This window comes from Choristoneura fumiferana, chromosome 24 (genome assembly GCF_025370935.1).
Source record: "Choristoneura fumiferana chromosome 24, NRCan_CFum_1, whole genome shotgun sequence".
Taxonomy (NCBI): Eukaryota; Metazoa; Arthropoda; class Insecta; order Lepidoptera; family Tortricidae; genus Choristoneura; species Choristoneura fumiferana.
The window spans coordinates 12179417-12197025 of NC_133495.1; the positions used below are offsets into that span (position 1 = coordinate 12179417).

Here is a 17609-nt window from a genome sequence, read left to right on the forward strand (position 1 = left end):
GCTAATAGCTATGGACAGCAAAAAAAATAAATCAGAATGACTCGAGCACTATTTTACGAAGTGCCAAATTCAAACTTCGTATCTTGCTGTTCCGCTGATGCTAATATTTTTAATACGAGAGTGAGGACGTACGATACGACGTTCGATGTTCGAATTTCGTAGTAGCCCGCCAGATCCTTAATTGAATAAAGACTGGTCCGGACAGGACAATTTTGTGTTCGACTTTATTAAACCCGGCAGTAGACCACAAGCCTGACAAACCAACCTTAGAGCCGCTAGAGCAATAAAAATAACGAACGCAATTTGCCGTATAATCGCAGAACCTTAAGCTTATGAATGGCGTGGGGCTGGTAAGGGGGGAGGGGGCAAGAAGTTAATGCCCCGTGCCGCAGTTACCCGCACCTGGCGAGGATGCACGCTTGCCTGTTTACCGCTTGTCAGTTGTGTATTTTTACCAAATAAAAAGTTTATCCTGCGAATAGGCCGCAAAGCGCTTTTTAACCCCCGACGCAAAAAAGGGATATTATAAGTTTGACCGCTATGTGTGTCTGTGTATCTGTCTGTTTGTCTGTGGCACTGTTTTTTGATTTGAAAGCAGGTTTTCTAGCGATGGTTCTTAGACATGTTTTATCAAATCGGTTCAGCCGTTTTTGAGATATTGAACTTTGAAGTGACAAAGTCGGGGGTTTTCCAACTTTCTGTTGGTTAGGTTATTTACATGTTATTTTCTTATGCTTACTACCAGCGCTTTCGGAAAAACCATCATTGCCAAGAAGAAAAACAAATTGGCAAAATGTCATGTACCTACCGGGTGTCGGCCGCAGCCTCCCCAACAATAATCTAACCAACAAAGTTGGAAAACCCCCGACTTTGTCACTTCAAAGTTCAAATCGGCTGAACCGATTTTAATAAAACATGTCTAATAACCATCGCTAGAAACCTTGCTTTCAAATAAAAAATACCGCATTAAAATCGGTGGACCCGTTTAAGAGCTACGGTCCAAACAGACACACATAGCGATCAAATTTTAACACCCCTCTTTTTGCGTCGGGTGTTAATTATACTGGGACGAAATTACTCAAGAGAACATTTTTATACACCGTCATTTTTCCTTTAAGTCCACAATCGCATATTTAATAAGTCGGTAAATGGTCGGTAATCAAGAGTACAAGTGCGAGCCACAATAACAAATAAACTAACTGGCATTACCTGAAGTTAAGGTTAGGCTTATTTAACAACAGTCCCATAAAAAACATGAAAGTCGGTGTAATTATTTGGAGATTTGGCCAGCAGTCGGCACGCAGGCTGTTTGAGGTAATAACTAGTACTGGTGACCAAATTACACAGAATTTGATCAGATCCATCCAGTGCGTGATTGCGTTCGTATTAGCTTAAATTAAGGTCCCTTGTGTACAAGACTAGCGACCCGTTTTACTCCGGTACAATTTTCAAAATAAAAGGTCTTTAGTTAGGCACTTTACATTTTTTCAGCTCTATTTCAGAGACTACACCCACGTCCGTTCAGCTGGGCGCGCTAGTATATATTATTTATCATGTATAAACTTCCGTGAACAAATTATGTAACTGACGGTGAACAACGCATTTAAATCCGTCCGTTAGTTTTTAAATGATCATAGCGTATAAACGGCGGGAGATGACTTTATTTTATACTATGCAAAGATTTTATAACTTTCACTTGTTATTTGTTCACTTCAGAAAATGTTGTTTTTAACTAAAACTAATTTTTTTTTCACGATAGATGGTAAAAAAACGGCTGAACCATTTTGATTAAACATGTTAAGAACATCGCTAGAAAACCTGCTTTCAATTAAAAAAAAACCGCATTCAAATCGGTCCACCCGTTAAGAGGTACGGTGCCACAGACAGACAAACAGACAGACACACACATAGACAAACATAGCGGTCAAACTTATAACACCCCTCTTTTTGCGTCGGGGGTTAAAAATAGTGTCAATTAACTAACAATAGTCAAATTACGTTCGTTAACATAATTACGACGCAGCGTTAAAACACTCCAGCGCTGATTTCCAGCGCACCGTTGGTGGCCCTCGTGCCGTTATAGACCGACCGGCCCGTTTTGGGGTAAAATTTAAGAAAGAAGAAAGAAGAAGACAAAGATTTAATAATTTCATTCAAAATAACGACAATGACGACCGGTTTTTAGTTAGTAGTAATAATTAAATTAATAAAAACACCATAAATTTTATCTACCATAAACGCACACATAGACTTCATTGTTTTAAACGGGCGAAGTTTGTCGAAAAAGACACCTTATTCGGCTTTCATCGGATTTTAAAAAGCTTGTAAGGAGGATAAATGAAATAAAAACTTTCAAGTGCTAAAAGTTAACAAAAGCTCGATTTATGTTTCGAAATGACAAAAGAGTGCCATTAAAAGCATACGAACTTAGCGAGCAATAAGGAGGGAGTGCAAGTAAATTAGTTTAACATCCGTCCCGTGCCCTGTTTTAGACCCATCTCTTCCCGTTGTGACAAAGTGAAGGGTACTCAGTTATTGTTTGGCAAGCCGTCGTGTTCTTGACGCTGGAGCCAGAACTCACGGGGCTCGGTAGTGCGTATTTGCTGAGGAAATTAGCAGCTGTTCACAATACACAGGATTGTCCTTATTGGTCACTCCTCTTCAAACGAAAGAGGCGGCGCGCGCGCGTCGTGATCGATCGTCTCTTGCAGTCCGCACACTGACGCCCCGAGGCGTTGAGCGAAATCATTGCCGTTCGTTTTGACAGGAAGAGGGTAGTTGGAGTTATGCATTGTCACACCGTTTGTGTAGCAAAAAGCTGCTGAGGTACCTTACCCGTGCCCTTTGGCTACGGAGTGCAAAAAAGCTGCTGAGGTACTTACCCCTGTCCTTTGCTACGGAGTGCAAAAGCTGCTGAGGTACCTTACCGTACCCTTTGCTACGGAGTGCCAAAAGCTGCTGAGGTACCTTACCGTGCCCTTTGCTACGGGTGCCATAAGCTGCTGAGGTACCTTACCCGTGCCCTTTTGCTACGGAGTGCAAAAGCTGCTGAGGTACCTAGCCCATGCTACGGAGTGCAAAACTCGAACTTCGTATCTAGCCGTCCCGCTGGCGCTTATTTGAAATATTAATATTTTTAATAAATATATTAATTTAATAAAATAAAATATTAATAATATTTGATGAGTGAAAGGGACGGTACGATACGAACTTTCATTTTCGAATTTCGTAGTAGCCCCCTGATGTGAGAGTGGGCAGAGCTCTCTACTTCCAACTACGAACTTCGGGCTCCAGCAAGTTGTGGAAGGCGAGAAAGCCAGCATGCTATTTTCTCAAGAAATTCGTCACAAAAGTTCACTACTGTACTGTTTCTATCCAACGACCACGTCCATTCTGTCAAAGTCGCGGGAACCTAATGGATGCAGCGCAGGATCGATCGGTGTAGAATTCTTTGAGCTTTTTGTCTAGTAATAGACGTCTTTCAGACAAGACCGGTCTGAGTGGAGAGCCGTGGGGGAGGCCTATGTCCAGCAGTGGACGTCTTTGGCTTTGTCCAGTACTCGTAACATACGTCTTTCGGCTGATGTGATGATGATACTTAAAATACCCTACCTACAAAGTTATGCTCATTTCGATATTAGAAACACAAGTAGATACAATCGGTTGCCGCTGTGGAAGAGATCGTGTGCGGTGATAAGCCCGTCCGTTGTTTGACCCAGTTATGTGCTTTATGCCTAATCGTATTTATTCAAGTCGCTATCAACGCAAGTTATATTGACTTTTGAACAAATCGTTCTTTGAGTGTGACTGTCTATTATTATGTAAAAAACAACAATTAACTTGTAATATTTGAAAAAATTACATTTGAAATTTACCACGAGCTTTACGGTGAACGAAAACATCGTGAGGAAACCTGCACAAAACCTGCGAAGCAATTCAATGGTGTGTGTGAAGTTCATCCGCACTGGCCCACGTGGGAACTACGGCCCAACCCTCTCATCTGAAGGAGGCCTGTGCCAGCAGTCGTATAACTGGGATTATTATTTGAAAAAATACGGCTACTAGCTGTTTGACCCGCGATTTTGGTCTAAGAATAATTGTTTCATTGCAATGTCGAAAGAAAGAAAGAAATAATGATTCAGTTTATGGCGTCATTTTTTTCGTTTTTCAAATTACAATACTCATAATGTAATGTTTTTTTAAAGTACTATCGCTGTAATAAGCCTTTGAGGCATTAACTCGACCGGCAATTTGTTACGGACTAAGCCCAAGAAATTAATAAATGGTTTTTACACGAGTCCTTCGTGTGTTTAGGTCGCGTCACATTTGTATTATGCCTTTCATTAGTCTGTGCTCACTTACAAATAGTATTTATGATGGATTCAAAGTATTTAGCGTAGTAAAACGCGTATACAGTTAAATAAAAGTAAGTTACGGCTGCCAGAAATTGACTAGGCTTTGGTGGAAACGAAAGATGTGTGAGGACGTGTGGCGAGGAATGTGTTTTTCAAAGGTTTTTCATGAACCATTATAATTATAACTGCTTTATTTACCTATCCTCGCTCAGCACCCTTGGTGGAAACAGCTGAGCGGAGCAAGACGAGGTAAATGAAGCGTTTCTATTAGTTCATGACAAACCTGGTGGTGGCCGGTGAAATTACTGGCACCTGAGGTATTCCATCTTGCCTCTAGGTTGGCAACGCATCTGCAATACCCCTGGTGTGCAGATGTTTAGGTATGGGCGGTGGTGATCTCTTACCATCAGGAGACCACTTGCTCGTTTGCCATCCAGTCGAATAAAAAAAAAAAACAGAGTCTAAGCCGCTGACAGCAGCTTGTCCGCCGACGTCTTCCACGACCCGCAATCGTAGCCGTATGCCGCTGGGCACGCTGTATTGTGTTGCGGTACTGTAAGATAACAGTTAGTCGTACAGCAGTGACTCACCATTTTTGTGATTATAGTAGCCGGTGCCCGACGAGGAGCCGGAGCCGGTGGAGGAGCCCGGCGGGCGCTCGTCGTCGCCGTCCAGCGCCGGCGCCAGCGAGCCGTCCATGCTCACGCGCACATGCCCGCGCCGCGCCTCCCCGCGCCTCCCCGCGCCCCCCGCGCCCGCCCGGCACGCGACGCACGCGCAGAACACTACCTGAGTCAAACAACAACATCATGTTACGAGTATTGAAAGGGTTGCAATTACAGGATGTCTTTGACCCGGGCTTTAAATCCAAGGTTCGATTCTACTCACAAAACGAAGCTACTTTTGTTTTGTAACGTTTGCAAAAAAAAAAATTTAGATAATTTTTCATCCTCAAAGTTTAATCGTTAAATCAGTGCATCAGACATGGCGATTGTTATCGCTGTCTCTTGGTACGGGGGCCTTTAAATAAATTTGACATTTATTTGACATCTCAAAAATAAACACATATCAATATGCCATCAATTTGGTTTTGATTGTATCACATAAATTGAAAATTACATTTATTTATTTATTGATTTTGTATGAAAAAATAAATAAAATTAACAGTGGTTTATTTTTAAAAAGTAGCAGAACAAAAGTAACTCAGTTAGCGCAAACAGAATCGAACCCTGGATTTAAAGCCCCATGGTCAGACAGGGACTCTCTGTATAATCTGTATTAAAAAATAATTAAGTTATAACTCTATGTATTAAGAAATAATTAAGTTATAATTTTGTGTTATTTCTCATTACAAACATTTTTGTTGTTAGATAATTTTCACAAACGCATTTTTCTGAGTAAATAGCGAATTTTCACGTACTTAGCAGTTTTTCAAGTTGGTTCGCAAATTTATTTATTCGTCTTTTTTCATGTAGCGATTTTTACGAAGCGTTTTTTACTGTTCGCGTTCATTTTTTTCGCTTATTTTACCAGTAGATTATTATATTATTCGCAAGTATTACCATTGCAGTATAATAGTCCGGTTTGTTCGATATTTTGCTTGATATCATTATTCTAACGAATCGGTACTCCTTAGTGTCCACATCATTACACAATATTAGGTAGGTTAAGTTCGTCACGTATTTTCACAAGCGTATCGAGGTTTCCGTACAAATACGTACGTACGAAATGCTAATGAAATATATAATTTACTAGCTTTTAAACGCGGCTTCGCCTGCGTCGAATTCAGTTATCGCGCGCTGTTCCCTCGGGAACTGTGCATTTTTCCGGAATAAAAAGTAGCCTATGTCACTCTCTGGTCCATAAACTATCTCTATGCCAAAAATCACGTCGATCCGTTCCTCCGTTTCGACGTGAAAGACGGACAAACATACACACACTTTCGCATTTATAATATTAGTATGGATTTCAAACAGCACGAGGTACACACCCATGTATGTTCAGGATAATATTGGAGAATAAACAGAAAATCTTATGAGTATGTGTGTTTTATTAGTTAGGTACAATCACGCAAAAACAGCTGGACGCTTTTGATAAAAAAGGATAGAGATAGCGGGACCATAAAATAACACTACTTATGTAGGCTAAGTACTTACGAGTAAGGAAGTAAAGAAGGATAATTTAGCAGATCAATAAACTGAATGAAACCCAAGTCACAATCGAGTGTTATGGCTCTCGGGACGGACCCAACGACGGGAATAGCCGACTAAATGCGTCGTGATGCAATCAGCCTCATCCCATCCAAAAGTTTCCTAACATAAATATTTTGCTCCATGACGTGTTACACCGACGTGTAAAGGTGCGACCAAACCGCTGCTTAAAAAACGCTGACGGCACGGAATCGCAGTGACGCACCGTATGCGCACCGTTTTTATCGCATGCTCTCTACACCGCTGCTTAAAATACGGAATCGCAGTGACGTGCCGTAAACTTCGGGTCTTTACCGAACAAAAGTCGTGACGTTTACGGCACGTCACTGCGATTCCGCACCGTTGCAGAGGTGTGGAAAGCATGCAAAAAATTACGGTGCGTATACGATGCGTCACTGCGATTACGTACCGTCACCGTTTTTTAAGCAGCGGTTTGTTCGCACCTTAAAAGAGTATACCTACTTAGGCTTTCATAGAAACCGGCGCCTATTCCAGCACGCTGACAGGTCCGACCACCTACTTCTATCACAGAGAGCTATTTTGAAAATATGTGTAAGTTAATCATGAAACACTACAATACGGTATTTGACTATTTTTTATATGTATCATAAATTAAAACTTTACAATGCCTGTTATCGAATAGAGAAAGAAATTTTAAGCTACCTTTACAAATAACAAAATTATAAAGGTTTGAAATCCAAGATTAGACAGAGAAAGACATACTGGCATGTGACGTCACACGCTAGTAGCGCCAAACTTGCTGCATAGAGAAAAGCGTTTGAGATAGAGACAGGTATACAGATTTTTCAAAAAATAACTATTAATCCAATTTTCAACTGATTTATGTTTTCTCTTCGCTAAACACTTTCTGTTATCTATTTTTTTCGTAATAATATATAAGACATGGCAAATACCGCATTGTAACACGACACAGCTTTAATCTCAAGTCAAGATTTACCGACAAATCTACAATAAAATATCGACTAACAAAAACAATTCTTGTTTCACAACACTAAGCTAATTAATTTATTGAATCAAAAAAATAAATACTTTGCTCACCCGCGACCTTATGATAGTACGTTTATGCAAGATATGCGCGTTCATACAGTTCCTCTACCCCCACACTGTAAGAGAACACATAAATCACACAAATCCATCTATCACCCCACCACACTACACTGACGCGTTTCGAACTCAACCAGAACTCATCTTCACAACAACACAACCGTACAACATGCTACCAGATGTTAGACAAAGCTATTATCATTAAATTTAGATACAAAGATTTTTTATTGTCACTCGACACATGTTACTGAAAATTGTTATATTGGTGAAATAGTAGTAGTTGTGAAATATTATGACAACTTGAGTGGAAAAAAACAATTGAGAATCTGTTGCTCGCGCTATGTGCTTATTTCTATTCATATCCATGCGTAAACTATTAGATAGGTCTACCTGATAATAGAATTGACATACCGGAATTACGAATCTTACCGGTCCTAATTTAACACGCCAAGGTAGAGTTTTGGTTACATGTTCATTGACATTTAACTTCAGCGCCATCAATGCCACGAATATTTATCCCTCTCTTTAACGAAACGTTTCTTTATCCTCGACAGCCATTTCAGCTTTATTTTACGTGAAAGAGACGCTTAAGTGGCACAAAAGAACGTTCCCTCACTAAGTACCAATACGCTGCTGAGAACGACTGAAATTTTCAAACAAATATCACCCGAGAGGATTATTGACGCTTTGCAGCGAACACTTCACCGCGTATATTCAATTTCATGTACGATCTACAACAGAAACAAAAGAATATATATGCCAACTAGACTCCATCATGAGTAAGTGAACCAAAAGTGAGATCTTCGTTAAAAAAATCTTTAGGTATATTGGATGTTTTCATCCGCTTAGTACACCAACAAGTAGTCACCAACATTAATATCTGCCACAGCGGAGCGTGCAAAAATATCTGACTCGTCCTTCGGCCCTAGAAATAGAGTCGTATCAGATATTAATGCACGCTTGTTGTGTCAGATATTAGTGCTGGTGACTGTACATTCTCAAAAGTGACTTAACAACTTCACTGGCCCCATATATAAGCAATCGCATAGCTAAGTGGTTAGAGAACCTGCCTACAAAACTTGCAATCCAGGGTATCTATCTATTTAAGTATACATGTATAATTAGTACCCATAATACCAGTTTTGCTTATTTTGAATTAGGGCAATTGGTGGCCCTTTGATTATAGATATTTTAATGTATTTTGAACAACATAATGTTTAAGATTTTTTTTCCTACACGTTCATGCTGTTGAAACTGGGGTATTAAACCTCTTTTTTTTCCTTTAAAAACGAATCACGTAGAATGTTGGGCTTAGCCCAACATTCTTGTATTAATCATCATGACTCCTTGGACAGGAAAGTTGTTAAGTATTTAGTTGCTGGCATAATTAAAACTGGCCAAGAGCGTGTCGGACACGCCCAAAATAGGGTTCCGTAGCCTTTACGAAAAAAATAAGTAATAGTTTTAAAAGACCTATCTAACGATACCCGGCACTATAGGACAGACAGACAGACATGGCGAAACTATAAGGGTTCCGTTTTTGCCATTTTGGCAGGTTTAAAATATTTCAAACCGTCCTAGTGCTGTCATACCTTGACAAGTTCGCACGTGACACTCGTTAGAACCCTGTCACAAGGAGCCTCTGCGGCCTATAAACGTATATTTTTTATAATATGCGGCAAATGCTGGCTGCAAAAGAGTCACCCAGTGACACATGCGAACTCGAATAGATCCTTAACTTTTAGCAACTAAAATTCAACAACTTTTGAGCTCGACTGTACATAGTTTTTCTGTTGATTTTACTGCTAGTGACGTGAATAAAACTAGAATATTTATCGCAAAAGTGCCCTCGGGAGTGTCGGGAGACGTGCTGCAGGATAAATGGTGCGCGATGTTGGCTGGATAATATGTTTCACTTGTCATGCTCGTACAGTTGGTATTTATGCTGGATCTAGGCGACATAAAAAATATTTTAACGCTCTAGTGCATAAAGTAGAATCTTCGTCTAAGACCAAGGTAATTAGGTGTCAACAGCCGCAAACAAAAAAGTTTCTAAATATTTAAAAAAAAAAAATACTTTATGTTAAACTAAAAATCAATCAAATCAATCAAAATAAATAAATAAATAAAACTAAAAATTTATAATTATATAGCAATGAATGAAAAAGAAAAGGTACCTAGTAAGTCAACAATTGTTTCCAGTGATGATGTTTAAATTTTTTGGTAGTAGGACCTTGTGCAAGGTCCGCCCGGATTGCTACCACCATCTTGCTCGCTAATTCTGCCGTGAAGCAGCAGTGCTTGCACTGTTGTGTTTCGGTGTGGAGAATAAGACAGCCGGTGAAATAACTGGCACTCGAGGTATCCCATCTTAGGCCTCTAGGTTGGCAACGCATCTGCAATACCCCTGGTGTTGCAGATGTTTATGGGCAGTGGTGATATCTTACCATCAGAAGACCCACTTGCTCGTTTGCCATCCAGTCGAATAAAAAAAAATCCTCTCAATTGAAGTGAAAAGTAGAATGTAAAACTCGAGCATCAAACCCTTTTTTCTTCGCCTCGGGTATATGCCTCGGGTAAAATGGCTTGTTTTATGCTCTCGTTGTACAATCTACTATTGATCCATGAGTTTCATTCGTTAAGATATATTTCGTTTCATTGGTTAGGATGCGGTTATTGTACGATCTGCGTTGTGGTAGTTTCCGAAAAAAAACTATCCATTATCAGTCTATCAGTTTTAGGTAATCTGAAAATATTGCATATGTATTTTTTCTTCTGTCAATTCAATAACAATGATGAAGATATGCAGTTAAAGTTTCGCGTGAAATCGAGCCGCGCGACACTTTTTAGTACGGCGCGGCGTGACGGCACAAGCCCCCCACTCCCGAGCTTTACGCGCTTAATATTTGTCATGTTTTAACCCCCGACGCAAAAAGAGGGGTGTTATAAGTTTGACCGCTATGTCTGTGTCTGTCTGTGGCACCGTAGCTCTTAAACGGGTGGACCGATTTAAATGCGGTTTTTTTTAAAGCAGGTTTTCTAGCAATGGTTCTTAGACGTGTTTCATCAAAAACGGTTTAGCCGTTTTTGAGATATTTAACTTTGAAGTGACAAAGTCGGGGGTTTACCAACTTTCTGTTGGTTAGGTTATTTGTTTGATATGCTTGAAAAAACCGTGTCTTATATTTTACTGAATATATATTTTTTTACCCGATTAACTGTCCAATTTTCGCCCGAATGAACGGCAATAATGTAAAAGGGCATGAATTGTCTGGTCGTACATTCTGGGTCAACAGATACTTGATTGTAGGTATAATAACTATTTCGTGAGTCATAAAAACATGAAATCGTGCGGATTTCGGTGTTTCGTGAACTGAAAGCCTAAAACGACGAGTAGTTTGTTGAGAATCGAGACGATGATCACTAATGCAATACAATGATTACACTGCACCTCAGACCAAGATGCGTTTTGTTATTTCACTTTTGCTAAGCCCAGTCTAAAAGTTTACAAATGCAACATAAGCCACTTAGTCTCAGCGAGGTTGCATATTATTCAGATAATTGAATGCTGGCCGTTTTCCTTCAGTTTTGATTTTCTTCAACAAACGGGGAAGCGCAAGCGCAACTGTCATGCACGAACTACGCTTTTAGAAAACAAGTACAATTTGTGACTTAGCGAAATGCACGAGTATTTTTTGAAATTATTATGCTCTTTGTAAATTTAAGCAAATAGGTATGCATTAAATTATAAAATAAAAAAAACAGATGACATGTGTAACGTTTTCAATTTAATAATTAACGCCCTATAATAAAACAGCACTTTAATACACGTTTTTTTATAAAGACCGAAATAAAACATAAAAAAAACACCGGACACTTGACACCAATTGACCTAGTCCCAAACTAGGCAAAGCTTGTACTATGGATACATACTTAAATACATATTAAACATCCAAGACCCGAAAACAAATATTCGTATTATTCATACAAATATCTGCCCCGGCCGGGAATCGAACCCGGGACCTCAAGCTTCGTAGTCGGACGATACATTGTTACGTGTGTGTGTGTGTGTATAACACGATACGTTGTTAATTATAGACCCGATATAAAATTCATTATTCAATTAATTTATTTTATTACAACTACTGCTCTGCTCATTAATAACAATATATATGAATCTTAGTCAGCAATAAAGAACTAAATTTAAAGCATTAATTACCTGTTAAGTTAATCTTTATGTATCCCAAAACACACTTTTTTAAAAACTTTCTTTCTTTTTCTAACACTAATCTCAACACTCAAAACTTTATATCCATAACAAATTAATATTCCAAAAGCACTTTTTTCCACGCCACTTTTTTTTTACAAAATAATATTATCACTGGCCACCAAAAAAAAAATAATTTGAAAAAGAACGTCTTCAAGATTTCGAATATTGTTTTAATTAAATTCGGAACAAGCCGACGGCGCGGCGCGAGAGTCTGGCGTGCTTCGGGACGGAACTATTTCTACTGACGTCTCATTTAGACCGGGAGGTGAACGCTAAAAATGGATTTATATATTATGATAACACTAGGAATAATTTCATTGTGGTGTCTTAAGACAACAGCAAATAACAAATAAAACTTTGTAAAATAGATTCACGGGGTATAACATCACTTATTTGTCGGGTCACAGCGGATACCAGCGTCTACCCGGTCAACACTATTGAGCTGGGACCGCTTCCGAGTTCGCATATTGTTGTTTTTTCGTTCTTTAATGTATTTTTATTGTGTTTGTGCGTTTAGCGAATAAATATTTCATTTCTTATTTATTTTATTTGCCCGATTGATCGACTATTTTTATTAAAAGCAACTAAAAATCTATTTTTGCAATTGATTGAAAATTAATGTGATTTCCAAGCTAAAAGCAAAGCGTTTCAAATTTTTTACTAGAATTATTATTTGGAATTATTAATTAAATCAATTAATATGACTCTAACTCATAAGTTGTATGCATTCTATTAGCCCTCATTAATATAAGTTCCACACTTTGGCTGTAGTTCCCATGTGCGGATTGAGGACTCGCACGCCATTGAATTTTAAGCGGGTTTTCACGCAACATTGTCCCCTAATTGAAAAGCTCATGGTAAATTATAGATGTAACCTTTTCCTTGTTACTAAACATGAAATAAAAATAAAATACTTATATGATCTTCCCTCCAAAATCACGGGCGAGTCTAACGATATATGTACTCGTACCTATACCTCAATTGCATGAATCCATCCAGCGGTTTGAGAGATATGAGTTAATTTTGAACATGAAACCACCGTGAGACTCACTCATATTAAATGAAATTGTAACGGATAACTCACATCTTAAATCGAGTTTAGCTCGACATGTTTCGGGCTAATTCGTAGCTCTTCTTCATAGGAGCAACGTGACAACGAAACATATCATTTAATATGATATGAGGTAATATAGAATATTACTTACTTATATACAAGAAACGTGCAAAAAACATTACCTCTCCTTGCAGTCGAGTAATAATAAGATCATTATCAGATCGGATCACAATATTTTTATACGTACTTTGCGTCACATTTGCAAAAAAACATGTAAGTATTTTAAAATACTGTAATCAAAAATTACGTCAGCGTCATACCAGTATAATTTTTAGAGTTCCGTACCTCAACAGTAAAAAATTAAACCACTATCAAAATCCTTTTTCTCAGAAATGCGTGAAGGTATCTAGATGACCACTGATGATCACTGGGTTCTGAAATTAAATATCAAAATACTGCTCTGCTCTTCCTTCAAACGATGAAAAATTAAAATTCTGAATCAACGCAATCGAAAGATACAGTCGTTAAAAAGGTGTTTCCATACAAATTAAACGGAAAACCTACTAATAAAAAAGTCTGAAAATCTTTTTCTTTTTTTTTTGGTCTGACAGTGTATTTTGCTTAAAAGAGGGGCTCTGTTAACACTGGTTATTATTATTTGCAGATACCTACAAATTTATACCCTCGATGTGCGAGTTCGACTCGCACTTGGCCAGCTTTTATCGTTATTACGATGGCTCTTGAGACTGCCTCAGCGGCGTACCTTCAAATTGCTCATACATTAAATAAAATAAAAACGCCTCCACGTAAGCCTTATTTAGCATTTCCCATAAACCGGCCGCAACAAAAGCCACTCGCGTGGCAGCTGAGTCCCCGCGGCCACGTTACACCCCCACGAACCCCCACCAGCTGGGCTGCTCGTAATAGTAGGTTTAGCAATGATTATGACGCCATCTTAATCTTCGGTCGTAGTCAATTGAGGTTTACTGACAGAACAGTCGAGATTTTTGCAGATATTTAATAGGATTAGAAAGTATGTAAACATTTGTCTAGAGACAGACATGTTGCACTAGAGGGTCAAATTTTAGGGCTAAAGTGAAATAGATAAATGTTATCAGATAATTATACCAAATTTCCTTGTACCAAACTAAGCAGGGTTTGTACGTACTAGGGATAGGTAATAAATATACTTTTATAGATAAACTTTAATATTCGTAGTAGTTTGAAACCTCAAGTTTCATAGCCAGTTTTATTAACCACTGAAGTCTTCGGTCGTCAGAATCATCAAAACACTTCTTGTGCACTTGTCATGGTATGTTTTATATGACTTTAAAAAACCGTTTTTTTTACTTAAACATTTAAAAGTTTCTCACTATCATAAAATAATTTAAATTCAATCAATTGAAATGCCAAAATAGTAATACAATTTTAAAATATCAAACAAATTCTATAAGCCAATACTCTTGGTAACCAAATGACATAAAATATGAATAATTAATTCCCCTCCCAGCTCCCTCCACTTGGCAAAGCTCTCGCGACTGGAGCAGGAAGAAAAGCGAAATATTCGTAATGCTTTTATTATCTCACGTAGATCAGTTGGTGTCCCCGCAGCACATCTCGGACATTTAGCGCAAATCAGACATTAAGTGTTGTCTACTCGTTAATGTATTAGATATTCGGATATTTGTCGGTAATACGAATTGTTTATGGGTTATGATCTGTTAATGAGTTTTGCTGTAGAAGTTATTGTTTAATAGCTTCACTAGATGTCAGCACAAATTTAATTTAATTTAGGTTAATAATGTGCTGGGGTTTGACAAGTGCCGAATAATTTACTATAGTTTCTATGACTTATCGGCAGTAATTCATTGCTTTATTAAAAATATTTCTATCTTACATTTTTTCAATGGCTTATTCAGATTATACATTTTAAAGTCAAGTTATAAATTAAAGACAAATAAAAAAAAAAAATCTGTATTCTGACAAATAAAGTTAATTTGAATTTGAATTTTGAATTTGAAGAAAGCAATCGTCTAATATTCTGCTCAAATATTTAACAGGAAAAGTCGGGCACATTTTGGTCAATTCATTATTATTTTTTGCATTATGTAGCCTACTCTTCATCTTTCTTGAACAATTTTTTTTTTATTTATTTATCATAAACACCATTGGTACCTTGTTGACATTGAGAGATGATCATTGAGTTTGTTGATGTGTAAGTAAAGGATGGTAGGTTTCTGCATATACATATATGCGTCGTGCAAACGTAGCTGTTATTTGGTTGCGGAAAAACAGGAAACAATGAAAAACGTCTTTCGCAATTTGAATATTTTCGTACCTGGTGCCGCCGCAAAGAATTTCCATTTCTTTTTGGCACATTCCTTAAACATTTTCTATGGAATATAGATCACAATTAGCCTTAACCCTTAAATTGTCAAAATTTAAAAAGTTCATGATTCAAGGCTCGTCGGTACCTTACAATCCAAAATAATTCTACATTTAAAAATAATACAAAACTATAGTCTTATATCATGTTCATTGTGGCGTACACTGCCAAATTAAGGGTGCTCCCGGTTATCCTGGTCAATCTATTTGTACCATGAAAGAAAGAAGGAAAATACATTTATTCACAACAACACAAGAAGACAACAATATTATTACAAGTAGACAACACAAAGGATAAAAATACTCGTAGTGTGTTATTGCGGTCACGAATAGGATAATGGCTCAGCGTAATACTGAAGCGTTTATAACACGCCAGCGCTGATTTTCAGCCGTCGGGCCGCTATACAGATAAACTGCACATTAGTACCTACCTAAGACGGGGATGGGGAAATAGCGGCCCGCGGGCCAAGTCCGGCCCGCGATCAAAACCCGTCATCTAAGTTAAATCGGCCCGCGATAAACAATATTCAAATATTTCATATATCTGTGAGCAGGTATTTTCTTCAATGAATCTTCTAAAACAAAATTAAGAAACAGGATGTCTGACCATCATCTCGAGTGTGTTTTAGGAGTTACTTCAAGTAACCTGGAGCCTAATTTCGACGCTTAGTGAACAGTCAAAATTTCATCTTTCACACCGACCCAGCATATCAAAACAATAAATTTATTATAGATACCTACATGACTTATTTTTGTTGTTACTTGATTACAATGAAATTTAGTCAATAAATGCTCCTTGGCCCGCGAAAATTTTGTAATTATTGTATATGGCCCATCTCTAAATCTATTTCCCCAGCCCTGACCTAAGACTACAATACAATAAAGAATACAATAGACAATTTGTAGATTATAAAACACTAACCGTTACCCACGACTTCGTTCGCGTAGAATTCGTTTATCGCTAGCCCGCGGAAACTATGCAGTTTTCAGGCATAAAGTATAATTATGTCCTTCTCCGGAACTAATACTATGTGTCTACTGAATTTCATCAAAATGGTTCAATGGTTTAGACGTGATGAAGTAACAAACAAACAGACTTACTAACTTTCGTATTTATATTATTAATGGGATTAGCGGGATGTTGATGTCTAATTAAACTAACTTTAATTAACTAAAAACTCATTATCAATTTAATCGCAACTTTGAAATCTGTTAAACTTTAAAACTTTTGCACAAGGAAATACATTTCAATAAAGAAAGTGCCAATGCACTGCGGAAATCTTGAAAAACGCTTCCCTGTTCACATGCACCCCGAGCTTCAACAAGCTCTCAGCGCTGTTCAAGCGCTCTCGAATCTGCTCGGCGTCTTTTAGACGTTCTAGATTTTATGACGGCAGTTTTATAGGGAAACCAACAAACGGAACGGTCTCTTTTGCGACAAATCTTGGGTAAGTATTATTTTATAGTTTTAAAGTGTCGATTATTGGTTCTTGTCGGTCATTTATGCCACTACGTTATGAAGGAGGAATTTATTCCGACAGTGACCAGTAAAACTTTTGACAGTGGTGTGTAGGTTTTGACAGAGTTAATCGATTGAGTGAATGATAATAATATCTATGGGTACATCACAAAATGATTAAGTGTAGGTTGATTCAATAAGAGATAATCCTGTAATAAAAAGGATTATGTTCTCTTTGAAATATTAGGAGACCTTATAATAAGTATGGCACTCCTCAGGCGACAAGTGACATAACTTTGGTTCAATTAATTCGTACCAGCTCTTTGATTCGGCCTATGCGTTAGTCTACATTGTGTTCTGTAAAAGAAAAAATCAAAGCCAGAAAATGCATTCAGCTCCCGTTTTACAAGTACATTTGCCAAAAATTTCATTTTACTACGGTTCAATAGTAACAATGAAAAATGTGTTTTCGCAATTTGAATATTTGCGTACCTGATGTCGCCGCGAAGAATCTTCAATTGTTTTTGGCACATTCCTTACCGTCATTAAATGCGATATCTGATGTGTTTATACTTTAGTGATTTATGAAGAATTTAAATAAAAAAAGACATTTAAGTCAGTAGTGGTGACATGTTTCCATCACTTTGATATAATATTGTCATCTTTAAAACTTTATTATCTCATTTAAATTTCCCTTTTAGAAGGACAATTATATCTCGATTCATTCTTCCATTGTTGTCCTTTGTCCTCTAATAACGCCACACTGAGTACCATCTCGCCACTTGCATTCACCGTTAGCTCGCAACTCTCG

General features: G+C 37.9%; 1 protein-coding gene across 5 annotated transcripts in view; it reads right to left on the reverse strand.

Annotated features, from left to right (window-relative positions):
- LOC141441999 (uncharacterized) overlaps window positions 1-17609 on the reverse strand; it is a 298152-nt gene that overhangs the window by 169892 nt on the left and 110651 nt on the right. Inside the window, exon 1 of one of the 5 annotated variants that reach the window (XM_074106908.1) lies at window positions 11850-12120. The exons of the other annotated variants lie outside the window; for them this stretch is intronic. The gene's annotated coding sequence lies outside the window, so the exon portion shown is untranslated. Of the gene's footprint in view, window positions 1-11849; window positions 12121-17609 lie in introns of those variants that run through there. 5 annotated transcript variants of the gene reach the window in all.